Raw genomic sequence first — 13869 nt, 5'->3', positions numbered from 1 at the left:
CAAGTATAATATGGTTTAGATTGTACTTGTTAGTATGGGTTAGAATTACCACCTGAAGTGGTAATTGGGTTCGTGCTCGTTTGGGTGTCTAAATGGGCAGGTTTTTAGTGAGCAAGATGAAATCCCTAGGCTAAAGATGATTGCGTCAGATCCTCTTATAGAGAATGGGTTTTTATATGTTTTGTATACCTACGTGTTCTATAGGTAATTACTTGCTCGGATGCGTTCGTGGAGATCATGTTACATATCATTTATGTGCGCTGATCAAGCATAAAATGGTCCAATGGGTTCGGTTCATGCGAGATCAAAAATAAGAGGGGGATTTAAGGGTTCCTTGAGTTTAACTCTCCGGTTCGGAGTACCGTGAATAACCTTCATACGAGATGACGATCTCAAAAAGGGTGGTTAAACGTGACCCACCATCATTCAGGTTTGCCAAAACTGATGGCTCAAGGGCGGTGTTAGGATTTGTGTTATAGCAACGTTACCTGAAACCGCGAAGAACGTTAAGTGGCTATTCCGGTTGCACATGTTAGCTGTTATGCTAGGAGAATGATATACTTGAGAGTGATTTTTAGTGAAGTGGAGACGATTCCGAAATTGGTGTTTTCAGCTCAAGTTACATCTATTTATATGTGTGAGTTTTTGTCCCTTAGTGGCACGTAAGGGGACAAAAAGACATGTTTGTGCACGTTGCTTTGTCCTTGTCCTTTTATTACATAAAGCTGAAAAAGATGCTATCATTATTTTAGTGTTGCTCCCTTATACCCTGTTGTCCTTTCTCGGCCGCTATGTCGTGTCAGGATCGTACCAATCTGCCATAGTGTCCTTTCTGCTTTAGTGTCACCATCGTGTACTTCTGGTCATGTGTACACTTTATGGGTGGCGCCATATTTAAAACTGTGCGACCGACGTTGAGGGCATGTCGTTGTTTCAAATAGATAGCGTGCGAGCAAACGCATCTATAGGGCGTTGCGCGATTATTGTGGGGTGATGTGCGCCATTACAGTGTCATGCAATAGATGTGCAGCTATCATCATTAAGTCCCCCCAGTTCTATATTATGCGCAATTTATTGTGCGTGATGTAGAACTCTAATCATGACATAGAATGCGCTAAAGAGGTGCATTTAATGCTAGGATGGTTTTATCGGCTCATCAGTCTGGCAGTTTGGAAGACTGTCAACTCAATCGTCACCCCAGCACATTTACTGTCGCCTATCAATCTTATCTCTGCTGGATTTACGACACGTGTACGGCTGTGACGTGTTTTCCCTCTTTTCACGTTTTCCATTCAAATTTTTCCCTATAAATAGCCATTTAACTTCTTCATAAAAATTTTACCGCCTACACATCTTCTTTCATTTCTTACCTTTGTGCATTCGATTCGACGCTTTTTCAACTCACTTCACTTGCTTCCCTTTTTTATCACCAGGTTAGAGCTCTCATACCTATTTCTCTTTATATTCAAAGCATAATGTCTTCTTCTACTTCTGTTGCCTAGAGCAAAAATGTCTAAGAGATTTCTTACATTATTACTCGTGAGGATCTTGAGGAGCTCATGACAGACTATCCTCCTCTTGGAAATTTAAAGCCTGTCGTCCCTAAGCGCAAACAACGCGCCAACAACCCCCCTTCTAATAAAATAGCCATATATTCGAAAGTGATGAAGTATGGCAACATTTGGCGCTGGGCAGCTCCACCCTTATAGCATGTGCCGCATCTCCCTCTTCGAGATGTGGTGCAGGGGACAAAAGTTTATCCCCAGAGTAAATTTATTCTGCTGCACGAGAACGACTGGTATTCCTTTAGGGAGCGCGTAAAATTTTTCTAGCACACCAAGGCTGGCATGTGCGAAAAGTTGAAGAACTCTTTCTTCTTCGTCAATAACACTTTCATCCCCAAATCCTGCACGAGGGCACGCAAATGGAACTCCGGTGTCAACAAGGACTTGAACCAGAAGCCTACGATGACTCCAGACGAGGATCGTATATTCCATCTCTGTGTTGACAAGCAGCTTCCGATGCGTGTATACGAGGCTTACAGTTTGTGTGTCGGTCAAGTTTGCACTTATCCTGTTAATGCTCCTGTCCTGATGTACCGTGGACAGGGTATGCTAGATAGCACATTTTATCTTTGTACTCCATAATGTTACTAGCTATTTATTATTTGCGTTGACTAACTTTGTCTTGTGTTTGCTTTTCAGTCATGCCAGTCATTGACGTTCTCGAGGATGATGAACTTGATGAGATTATAGCCACTCACGAGGGCGAGGAGATCGAGGAGTCCTAGGCTGGGGGAGATGTCATCCCTCCTACTGGCGCTGAGAACAATGTACCCGAAGGGGGAAATCGCTCTGAGGAAGAGGGGGTTCCTCATACTGACGTGGAGTCCAGCGACCACAACACTAGGGAGCCCACTCCTCCTGCTGAAAGTCAAAGGGACCCTGCTGAGAAGAAGAAGAAGACTGGTAAGCACATTTCTTCTCACAAATTCTTGTAATTATCTTCAATTTGCTTTACGATATGTTCTCACACGTGATTGTCTGCTTTTATTGCACAGATGGCAGTGACTGCCCTCCTCTGTACGTGGTTTTAGAGTTCAACCAGCTGACGAAGTTTCTTGATGTGCCCTATGGGCCTGCTGCGACACAGCTGAAGTTTTTGGCGGAGGTATATTCCAACGGGCGTGCTGAAATTTTTTGAGAAGAAGGATCTGGAAGCGGATCTTTATATTGATGTACAGACGTCGCTTACCAACTTTTTGCGCGATGTCAGCAGGATCAAGGGCAAATATGTGCTCTTGAAGGGAGATATCAGCTCGGGGCAGGAGGCCCTGAGCGTGCACGAGCGCGTGATCGCCTTAACGCACTTCATGACGAGGTAAAAGCAGCACATGATGTGCGTGCCAGTGCTGAGGCTGCTGCTACGTAGGCGTCATATGATAAAGAAGCGCTTGCGAAGGAACTTGACTTGGTCAAGGCTGAGAGGGATCAACTAAAAATCAATGAAAAGTCCCTTCAGGTAGCCAACGCCGATCTTTGCAAAGCCGCTGAGCAACATACAGAACATCCCAATAGGTTAGAGGAGATGCGTAGGTACGCCTGGAACCAATTTAATATTCTGAAGCTTGGGCTCCCAGCATTAGTTACTGGTGCTTGCAACTCTCCTTCGGTGAACGATATGTTCAACAAGGCTTCTCTCTCCATGAAGGAGGCGGAAAGGTGCAGGTTCTAGGAGAACATAAAGAAACACATTGAGGTTCCTGCCATCTTGCCACCTGCTCTGGCCAAGAAGTTTCCTCCAGGTGCTATCGAGAAAGAACGTGCTGATGTGGCCGAGGTAGAGCAAGTGAGCGTGCCCAACCTTGTTGACATGTCTCAGACTATGGAGGTGACCGTTGAGCAAATGTTGAATGATGCCTTGTAATTTTTATATTTTCTATATTGTATGCGCATCGCGCTTTTTGTAATTAATATTTACGGAATGAAATACTTCTTCCTTTAATTAATGTCTCTTGCTGATCGGGCTATTGCTTGTATTACTTGCGTTAATCGTTGCATATGTATAATACCAGGTATAGATTAGTACTTGTAAATCGTGGTGACACCAATTGCGCGTAAGTCGACTTTATCATCTTTAAAACACGTTATGTGTGTGGCTTAAACAAAGTTCAATTTGTTAATCTTAGATTATACTCAAGGCATGGCAACGCGTAATTTATCATATATGTTGTCGTGCACACAACATAAACTTAAACTATTCATCCGTGTCTGCGCATCGAGAGTCTTCTAAGTGAGCCAACACTTAGGATTGAGGTCAAGGGCGACCAACTCTATAGCTTATAGTCATGACTTGTAGACTTCCTATTCTGCGCGGGTGGGGCTAGGACAAACCAATGTTCATCGCCTTCCGGTAATAATATCTAGATTGTCGCAAAACAAGCTTGTGTCGCGCGGTGGTTGGAGAAAACACCCCTTCAAAGGCAGGAGTGTGCTGGATATTAACAATCGTGCGCACCAGTTCAAGTTATAGAACTACTTTGCATTAATACATGGCACAAATATTTTCGCAGACCATATCTTGGAAAAAGAAAATATAGGTGTATTGCCGAAACGTGATACTAGTAGTTCATCTGCTAGCGCAGTTACATAAATAGTACGATGACATTCTTCTTAAAACAACATATAAGAACTTAGTTGAAACTACAAAATCCTAGACGTTATCCATACGCTTTGCAAAAGTTTTTTTCCAAGCAATCTTGTGACTAAGTAGCAAAACTCCCACCATCTTCTGTCACCATTGATGAGCTACCTCCTTCTCTATTTCCAATACCAGTTGCATGATTGCTTGGGACCTGATTAGACTAGTTCAATGTTTTTTTGTAAATCAACGAATGCGTGTTAAAATGAGTTAAATGCAATAAATTATGCGTCTTATGTTTCGGATTGTACAAAATTGTGCACATTATAATGCGGTAAGCGCGCTGAACTGTGCACGCGTTAAAGCATCTTTTCAGGTCTTTCAATCCTCTAACTTACCATATTATCATATGGTTAATGGTTGATTCAAATACCTGACACTGATCGCGACCTTCTTTCGGCAGTTTTGACGTCATTGTTGCGACTCCAGCTTGCGTAGGAAATTTAAACAAACCATGCGCAATGGAAAGTACTGCCCCAAACTTAAATAAGGACAGGAATCCTAGCAACGCATCATAATCGGATGTTGCGCTTATGATGCCAAACTCCACTTTATCAGTCCGCGTCATCATCTGGTTATCATCATCTTTGAGTTGCAGTTCGAACTCCAAAGTTCCTAAGGTCCATGTCCGGTCACCAGAAAGTCCTCGAAACCTTTCCCTTGATGGTTTGAGTCTGAGTCTGAGTTTGAGCGTGCACGGAAGCATCCTATAAAAATGTTCAAACATGATATCGGCGCTACTACTGGTATCTACACAGAAGTGCTTGATTTCGAGCCCGCTTTTAGGCAGGTACCCACCGATCACAATGAGGTCCCACTTGGATCCTTGAGGTCCAATAGACAGGAAAGAGACCTGCAAGTTTTCACAGGGGCGTGCAGGTCTTGGATTTACTGCAGTGTGCTTTTTGTGAGAACATGGATTACCTTATCTTCCTTTTTTGCCTTGTCTTCGTCGTATTCTTCCTTACGCAATAGCTCCCTGTGCTACTTGAAGTGTTGAAGCTCACCCTGCTTTAAACATGCAACCACCTTGTCTATCAATGCTTTACATCTGTTAGTCTCATGTCCGTAGTCATCATGGAAATTACAGAATTTGGACTTATCACGCCTTGCGTACTCAGACATGCGCGAGGGCCTGCCAAAACTTTGCGATATCAGTTCTGTTGCAAGAATTTCTTTGAGACTCTTCGTCGGGTTTTTGATGAGCGTTTTTTTATGCTCCTGGTTCCTGTTTCTCTTGTTGTTACTACCGTAGTGTCCATGGGTGTGCCCACGACGGGTGTCATTGTTGTGCTGATAGGGACCGGCATCTTGGTATCCTCTGTGAGAGTTATGTGAGTTGCACCCTCCTCTAGCCGAGTCATGGTCATCATGTCTCCCATGGATATTCCCATATCCTGAATATTGTATGGTGTCTTCAGCTGCGCGCAAGTGCTCGTGCACTTCTCGGATAGTTTCTGCTAACGTCTCTAGTGGCCTCTTCCGCAACTTTTGCCAAAACTATAAATGTCGCTCTCTACAAATTCCATGAATGAAACCCGAAACTTTCTGCCGCCAAGTTGGGAATGCGCGCTACTTCTCTACTGTACCGATCAATAAACTGTCCCATTGACTCCTCAAGCCCTTATTTGATGTCATGGCATTCGACGTGAGTTCTTCTAGATGCTCTCATGTTGTGAAAGTTGAGTAAGAAATGTTCCCTCAAATCATTGTAGTAAATAAAGTGCGTAGGTAAGTTGTTTTACCATTGACACGCTATCCCTTCGAGGAGAGGTGGGAACTCAGCGCACTTGGTTTCATCTGCCCACCTTTAGTTGCGAGCTATTCATAGTTTTGTAAGAAGTCAACAGGATCTAAGAGTCCATCATAGTATCCCAATGTAAGTGGGATTACGGGTAGTGTTGCGGCAATGTAGTTAAGTATGTGAGGTGCGAACTTCTAAGAAGTAGGTGATGTCTCAAATGTTGGCTTAACACTGACTCCTTTCATTCCTGCGTACAGGTTCCTGACCATCAGGTCTGCCTTTTCTGGTTGCTCAAATTCTTTAACCATATTATCCGGCGCAGCCTTCATTAATGAGTAAATCAATTTAGCCTGGTTTTGGGCGCGCTCTTCAAGTGTTTGAATGTTTGGCCCAGAGTTTGACACCATGTTAATAGGCGTCTGCTATGGCACATAGATTGTTGGGTTTGGGCGCGATTCTGTTGGTGGCACCATCTGATACAACCCTGAACTCGGCTGAGTGCTCTGGATGGTCAATTTCTTACGTGTCAAAACCCATCCTCTGTAAGGCTTCTATCGCGCTAGCTGATGTAGTGGGTGTGCACGATTCGATACTTACGTAATCAGCAGCAGTTCCATGTGTGGATGACCATGATGCGCTGGTGTAGATAGGAATGGTTCCTACATAGGTGGTGCTCGCTGCCCATGGTATTGGTCGCATAGTCTCAGGAGTTTTTAAACCTTGCCCCGGAGTTTCCGGGGAAGGAGGGAGAGCATTTCTTGTTGGCAATGCACTAGTACCGCTACTCACTTGCGCGTCCGCTGGCTTTGAGACTCGTGGTACTTGTGGTCATGCTGGAATTGCCTTTGAAACCTCTGGCTGACTCATCATTTCCTTCGTGCTATTCTTAGACTACATGGGAGTGAAACACATACAAAAAAGAAATGTTTAAAGGTAAAGAAGTTTTCAGGAAAAAGATTTTAATAAAACCTTTTAACTAAGTTTCCCACAGATGGCTTCATTTGATCAAGCATAAAATGGTTCAACGGGCTCGATTCATGTGAGATCAACAATAAGAAGGGGATTTAAGTGTTCCGTGAGTTTAACTCTCCGGTCCGGAGTACCGTGAATAACCCTCATACGAGATGATGATCTCAGAAAGGGTGGTTAAACGTGACCCACCACCATTCGGGTTTGCCTTATAGCAATGTTACCTGAAATGTAAGACCCGAAACTGATTTGTACATTATGTGTATATATTAAATTGCTGATGGGAATTTTGTGACTGAAGTAGTGCGCGGCGCGCACTTGCCTGGCGGCGCGCTGAAACGGCTGACAGCTCACCTCGTTTTTAAGTCACTTTAAAGTGGGTATTTTGGTCTTTTCACACTAGATTCGGGTTCGAGGCCACAAAACTGAATGGGGCTTATCTAAATCTCATTTACACACTTCCACTAACCTTATATTCTTCTCATTCAAGTTTAGAGATAGAGTAGAGTGAGAAAGTGAGATCTTGAGTGATTCAAGTGGGTTTTCGCTAGATCAAGCTCAAATCTTGGTGTTCTTGCTTCCTAGCATCTCCTTTGTGTTGTGGTAAGTCTCTAAACCGAGTTTGAGGTTATTTCATGTTTAAAGTTTATAAGTGAGACTTAATTGTGTTTCAACCCTAATTTGGTGCAAGATTGGGGATTAGGGGTTTGATTAATTGTGTGAAAACCCGATTTGTTGTGTTTTGTGTTTAAAAGTTTAAGTGTGTGTGTTTTTAAACTTGTAAGTCTCAAAATAGTTGGTGAACTTGATTAAAAGGGGTTTTGTGTGTGAAACTAATGAAAGCTTGAGTTTGACCCATTTTGGGTGTCAAAATGGGTTTTGTAAACGAAAAGGGGCTAGAATGTGTTTAAGTGTAAAATAGGTGTAAATGCGTGTTTCGGGAACGCGAACACTAGCCTTGATGAAATTGGACCTTCGGGTAGCGTTAAAAGTGCAAAAGGGTGAATATTGCACTTTGTGGTTAATTGGGAGGTTGTGAGTCCAACTGGATATGTGTTGATGGTTGTAATAATGTAATAGGTAAATTTCATTGATGATCGAAGCGTGCGTGCTTACTTGCTATCACTTCTTGTGGATAAGAGGTGAGTGGAATAATTATGCATGTGTGTATGTAATGTATTTACTTGTGCGAAATGCGATGAGGGATTTAAGTTCGAGCGTGCGATACCATATCGTGTTGACATGTGATATGGGTTTAAGTTCGAGCATTCGATACCTTGTCATCACATGTATGACTAACATGCAATTCATTTAGAATACCATCCGGATGAACAGTGCCATGAAGAAACACTTAACGATTTTAAAGCTATGTTTACACATAAGCCTTTCTAGTGGCCAAGTGTGTAGGATACCGGGTAGCCTACACATGGATACCATAGATATTTAGGCCTTAACACGCGAGTGGAGCGTCCATACCGCATCAGCTTGTACTTTCAGGAAAGTTCATTACAATAGCTTTGTTACAATCATGGAAGGTACATGTGTCACGTCATCTTTCCTTCTAACAAACTATTGACATCTATAAATACACCTCATGGGTCATTCATTACCAACACAATCTAGCACACAATAAATACGTCATTACTCTATCCAAATCATTTCAAGTATTTACAGTCATGTGCGTTGGAAATCTGTCATCACCGGAGTTCAACCCCCTTAAGATATTAATCTGCTCAATCCGATTGAGTAGATTAATCTGATTGATTGTTTACGCCCTATGTGTGATGACCCGGGAATTTTTGACCAAATTTAAACTTAATCTTTATATATTTTCGACACGATAAGCAAAGTCTGTTAGACCGAGTCCCAAAATGTTTGAACTATTTTTCATGAATGCTTTTGACCTTTGACCATTTCCGACGATTCACGAACAATTAGTTACAAATAAATACATAGAGATACATATATATATATATAAGTATATATATATATATATATATATATATATATATATATATATATATATATATATATATATATATATATATATATATATAAACGAAGGTATATATATAACAATTGGAAATAATAAGATACAATTTAATCAATTGAGTATTTATCTAAATTATTACACAAGATAATTTTTTGTCATTAGTAAAAACTGTATAAATATATATATATATATATATATATATATATATATATATATATATATATATATATATATATATATATATATATATATATATATATATATATATATATTCTATGTATAATTATTATTAATTGTAACATATATATAATGCATAAATAATAAATATTTAATGAAAGTTAATATATAATATATTATATAAGTAATGATTCAGATATATAATACAAATATAAATATAGTTTATATAATAATATTGTTATTACTTCCAATATTAATATCAATATGAGTGTTATTAATAATTTATAGATTTAAACTTAATATATATATAGATTGATAATGTATTACTATTATTATTAATATATTTGTTATTATTAATAATATTAGTATTATTAATATTATTGTTATTAACAATATCATTGTTATACGTTCTATGATAATTAATATCATTATCATTAGTAATATTATTATTATAAATTTTCTTATTTTAATATTAAGTGTATTATTATTAAAGTTATATTTAATATTAAGATTAATTATAATCTATAAAAAAATATATATATATATATATAATAGATATACAAATACAGAGGTATATAAAAACAAATAGATAAATACAGATATATATATATATATATATATATATATATATATATATATATATATATATATATATATATATATATATATATATATATATATAGATAAATACATTAGGAAATTAGTATCTTATTTACTATTATTATTATTAATAATATTAGTAATAGGATTATTATTAATATAATTAAAATTATTAGTTATTAATATATATATAAGATAATATGTACGAATATAATTAAAAAAATTTCATCCTAATCCAACAGTGTTTGATTTGTTTGTTATCTCCAATTTGTTAGCTATCATTTTCAGATCGTACAAGAGTAGATGAACGTCCCTGTCTATATTTTTTTTTTTTTTCGTTCCTGCTTAAATTGAATCTGTCGCCTAAAATTTTTCTATAACATCAAACGAATTGCGGTATTATTGATACAAGCATTTTATTATTCACTAATACTATCAAATACAATCATTATCAATTATCATAACCTGGAAAATCAAGCAAAAATTCAAGAAAAAGTCTCGGTACCTCTGTTTTCAATTATTTTTGCCAAACATCGAATTCAAAAGTTATTTTAAAATCTATTAATTCAATTTTGTTAAGAATATATTAAGTGATCTTTCTGCAAAAATTCGTTTAACAATTCGTTGATTTGAGTTTCAATTTTGAAGTCAAAGGTTTGGTTTTCAAAAGTCAAACAATTTTTCTTGATCAAATTCGAGTAATCTGTTGCAATTGAAGTTAAATTGATGAATTCTAAAGTTTCTATAGATCATTTAAAACATACTTCATGTTGAAACCTTTATCTATAACGCGGTAAATCGCAAGATCAATTTTTTTTTTACTTTTGTAACAGCGACGAACAGAATAGTAATGGATTCTGTTTTAAATTTTTTTTTTTAATTCTGTTAATCACAACTATGTTATTTTGAGTCAGATACTAAAACCTAAAATATGTTTTCATAAGTGTTATTAAGATTAAAACTGGTTTTGGGTCGATTTTGGTGTTACGTAGAAGATGAAGATCACAGAAAATAAATTCGAGTTAAATATAAACGAGTATTAATTTAAAACAGAAATGTAAGTATAGACGAATGGTTAAGGGAGAGATGGATGAGCAAAAGGTCTCGGGTTCGAGCCCGGTTCGTGGCATTCTTTTTAGAACAATCTTTGGAGGTAGTTTTTATATATTTTTTATATTATTACTATTATTATTATTATTGCCATTATTTTGATTATTATTGTTAATGTTAGTATTATTAATGTTATAAGTAATTGAATTATAAGTATTATTATTGTTATTATTATTAGTGTAAGAACCACTTATCAATTGTTATTATTATTGATAATACAAATATTATTATCATTTTTTTAAAAAATAAAATGTTATCATTTTATTACTAAGTATAAATATTATTATCACTATTATGACTATGATTATTATTATCATTATTATGAAGATAGTTCGAATATTAATATAATGATCATAGAAGTTAAAAGTATTAAACCAGATATTAATAAAATTATGATTAGATTTTGAGAATAATATAAACTATGATATTAAAACAAATATGATGTAAGATTTTAACTACTTTTACAAAGTTATAAGATGTAAAGATAAGTATAAATATATAGAACGCTTTTATTATTATTATTATTATTATTATTATTGTTATTATTATTATTATTATCATTGCTACTAAACAAATATTAAGTTAAATGTACTATATTTATCATACATATCAATTATCAATAAATTAGTTAATTAAAATGGTTTAATAATTATATGATATATTAATATTAAAAATTTACTTAAGTTAAAAATAGATATTAATTATTTATTAACAAGTTAGAAAATGAAAATATAAATAAATTACTAATATTAATATATGAACTTATTCGATCACGATAATATGTGTTTTAATAAATATACATATGATATAGGTTCGTGAATTCAAGGTCAACCCTGCATTGTTCAATGTCGTCATATGTATTTTTACTATAAAATACAGTATTGTGAGTTTCATTTGATCCCTTTTACTCTTTACGTTTTTGGGCTGAGAATACATGCAAATGCTTTATTAACTGTTTTACAATATTTACATGCGTGAGTTTCATTTGCTCCCTTTTACTCTTTATATTTTTGGGCTGAGAATACATGCGCAACTTTTATAACTGTTTTACGAAATAGACACAAGTAATTGAAACTACATTATATGGTTGAATGATCGAAATCGAATATGCCCCTTTTTATTAAGTCTGGTAATCTAAGAATTAGGGAACAGACACCCTAATTGACGCGAACTCTAAAGATAGATCTATCGGGCCCAACAAGCCCCATCCAAAGTACCGGATGCTTTAGTACTTCGAAATTTATATCATGTCCGAAGGAGGATCCCGGAATGATGGGGATATTCTTATATGCATATTATTAATGTCGGTTACCAGGTGTTCAATCCATATGAATGATATTTTTGTCTCTATGCATGGGACGTATGTTTATGAGAAATGGAAATATGAAATCTTGTGGTCTATTAAAATTATGAAATGATTATTTATGTTAAACTAATGAACTCACCAACCTTTTAGTTGACACTTTAAAGCATATTTATTCTCAGGTATGAAAGAAATCTTTCACTGTGCATTTGCTCATCTTAGAGATATTACTTGGAGTCATTCATGACATATTTCAAAAAACGTTGCATTCGAGTCGTTGAGTTCATCAAGATTATTATTAAGTCAATTATAGTAAGATATATTATGAAATGGTATGCATGTTGTCAACTTTAGATGTAATGAAAGATCGTCTTTTCAAAAACGAATGCAATGTTTGTAAAATGTATCATATATAGAGGTCAAGTACCTCGCGATGTAATCAACTGTTGTGAATCGTTTATAATCGATATGGACTTCGTCCGGATGGATTAGGACGGGTCTTCACAGTTGGTATCAGAGCGGTGGTCTTAGCGAACCAGTTCTTGCATTAGTATGTCTAACTGATAGTTGTTTAGATGTATTAGTGAGTCTGGACTTCGACCGTGTCTGCATGTCAAAAGTTCTGCTTATCAATTTTGTCGGAAATCATCTGTTTATCATCCTTAGGAAATTACCTGCTTATCATTCTTAGTCTAGACACGTCTTACTGCAATGATTGCATGAATAGTGTATAGATAAAATTCGTATCTTAACGTATCTGCTAATTCATATCTTAGCATATCTGTTACTGTAGACTTTGCCTGACAGCTTCCGTAGATTCCTCCGTAACTTATGGGATTTTAGTATTATATATGCATATGTAAATTATGTATTGCAGGGTACTAATCTACATCCTATAATCTGTTTCTTATCAAAAATACTTCATTTAACCGTACGAGATGAATCCCTCAACCAGTTCAAATTCCTCGAATTCCGACAGCTATTCCGATATGGAGTTTCACCTAAGCTCTGAAAGCAGTGTCACCAGAATGAACCAATAAATCATCCATCCCCAATTCATCTGATGAGTTCGTAGTCGACTTAATCAATGGAGACGCGAAGAAGGCGATCCTTTTCACCAACCGAATTTACCTCTTGACGATGAACCTAAAGCACTTACCGGCGAACCTATCCGAAACACCATTTTCTGCCTCATTTCTAGGGCAGCTCGTCACGATTATATTCTATCTAAAATTCTACATCTCATTCATCCGTTCGTTTCGATCGACAATCATCCTGGAGTATTGGAAGGAGTCAACGAACTTCGCGCTCGAGTAATCAATTTGGAGAATATGGTGCAAAACTTACCAGCTTTAGCAACATCACCGGCACTAATAGTACCATCAGTAACAGCACCAGTACCATCAACAATCCATGTCTCAACATCTCATTCTGTACCTCGAACTTAATCATCCTTCTACGAATTTTTCTACATCAATTATCTTCGTTCTTCACAGCGATTATGTAATCTCTAAAGTTTTAGGGATTATTCATTCTAGTTCTAATGAAAAATCAAATGAGATTAATATCATATTAACTCATTAAATTCCTGATTACATCTGAAGAAAATATATATGTATATATGTTTTCATAAAGATTGTAATTAAAAATTCTTTTGTACAAACTGTTAATGGTGAAAATATTTTAACGGGTAGATAATACCCGAGGAATATTTAAATTTCATATTAATAAGTTACACTGTACATTCTTCGAATCTGATTCAACGGTTATTTA

The sequence above is a fragment of the Rutidosis leptorrhynchoides genome, chromosome 2 (genome assembly GCF_046630445.1).
Source record: "Rutidosis leptorrhynchoides isolate AG116_Rl617_1_P2 chromosome 2, CSIRO_AGI_Rlap_v1, whole genome shotgun sequence".
Taxonomy (NCBI): domain Eukaryota; kingdom Viridiplantae; phylum Streptophyta; class Magnoliopsida; order Asterales; family Asteraceae; genus Rutidosis; species Rutidosis leptorrhynchoides.
The sequence above is the reverse complement of the archived record's forward strand: the minus strand, read 5'-3'. Positions refer to the sequence as shown.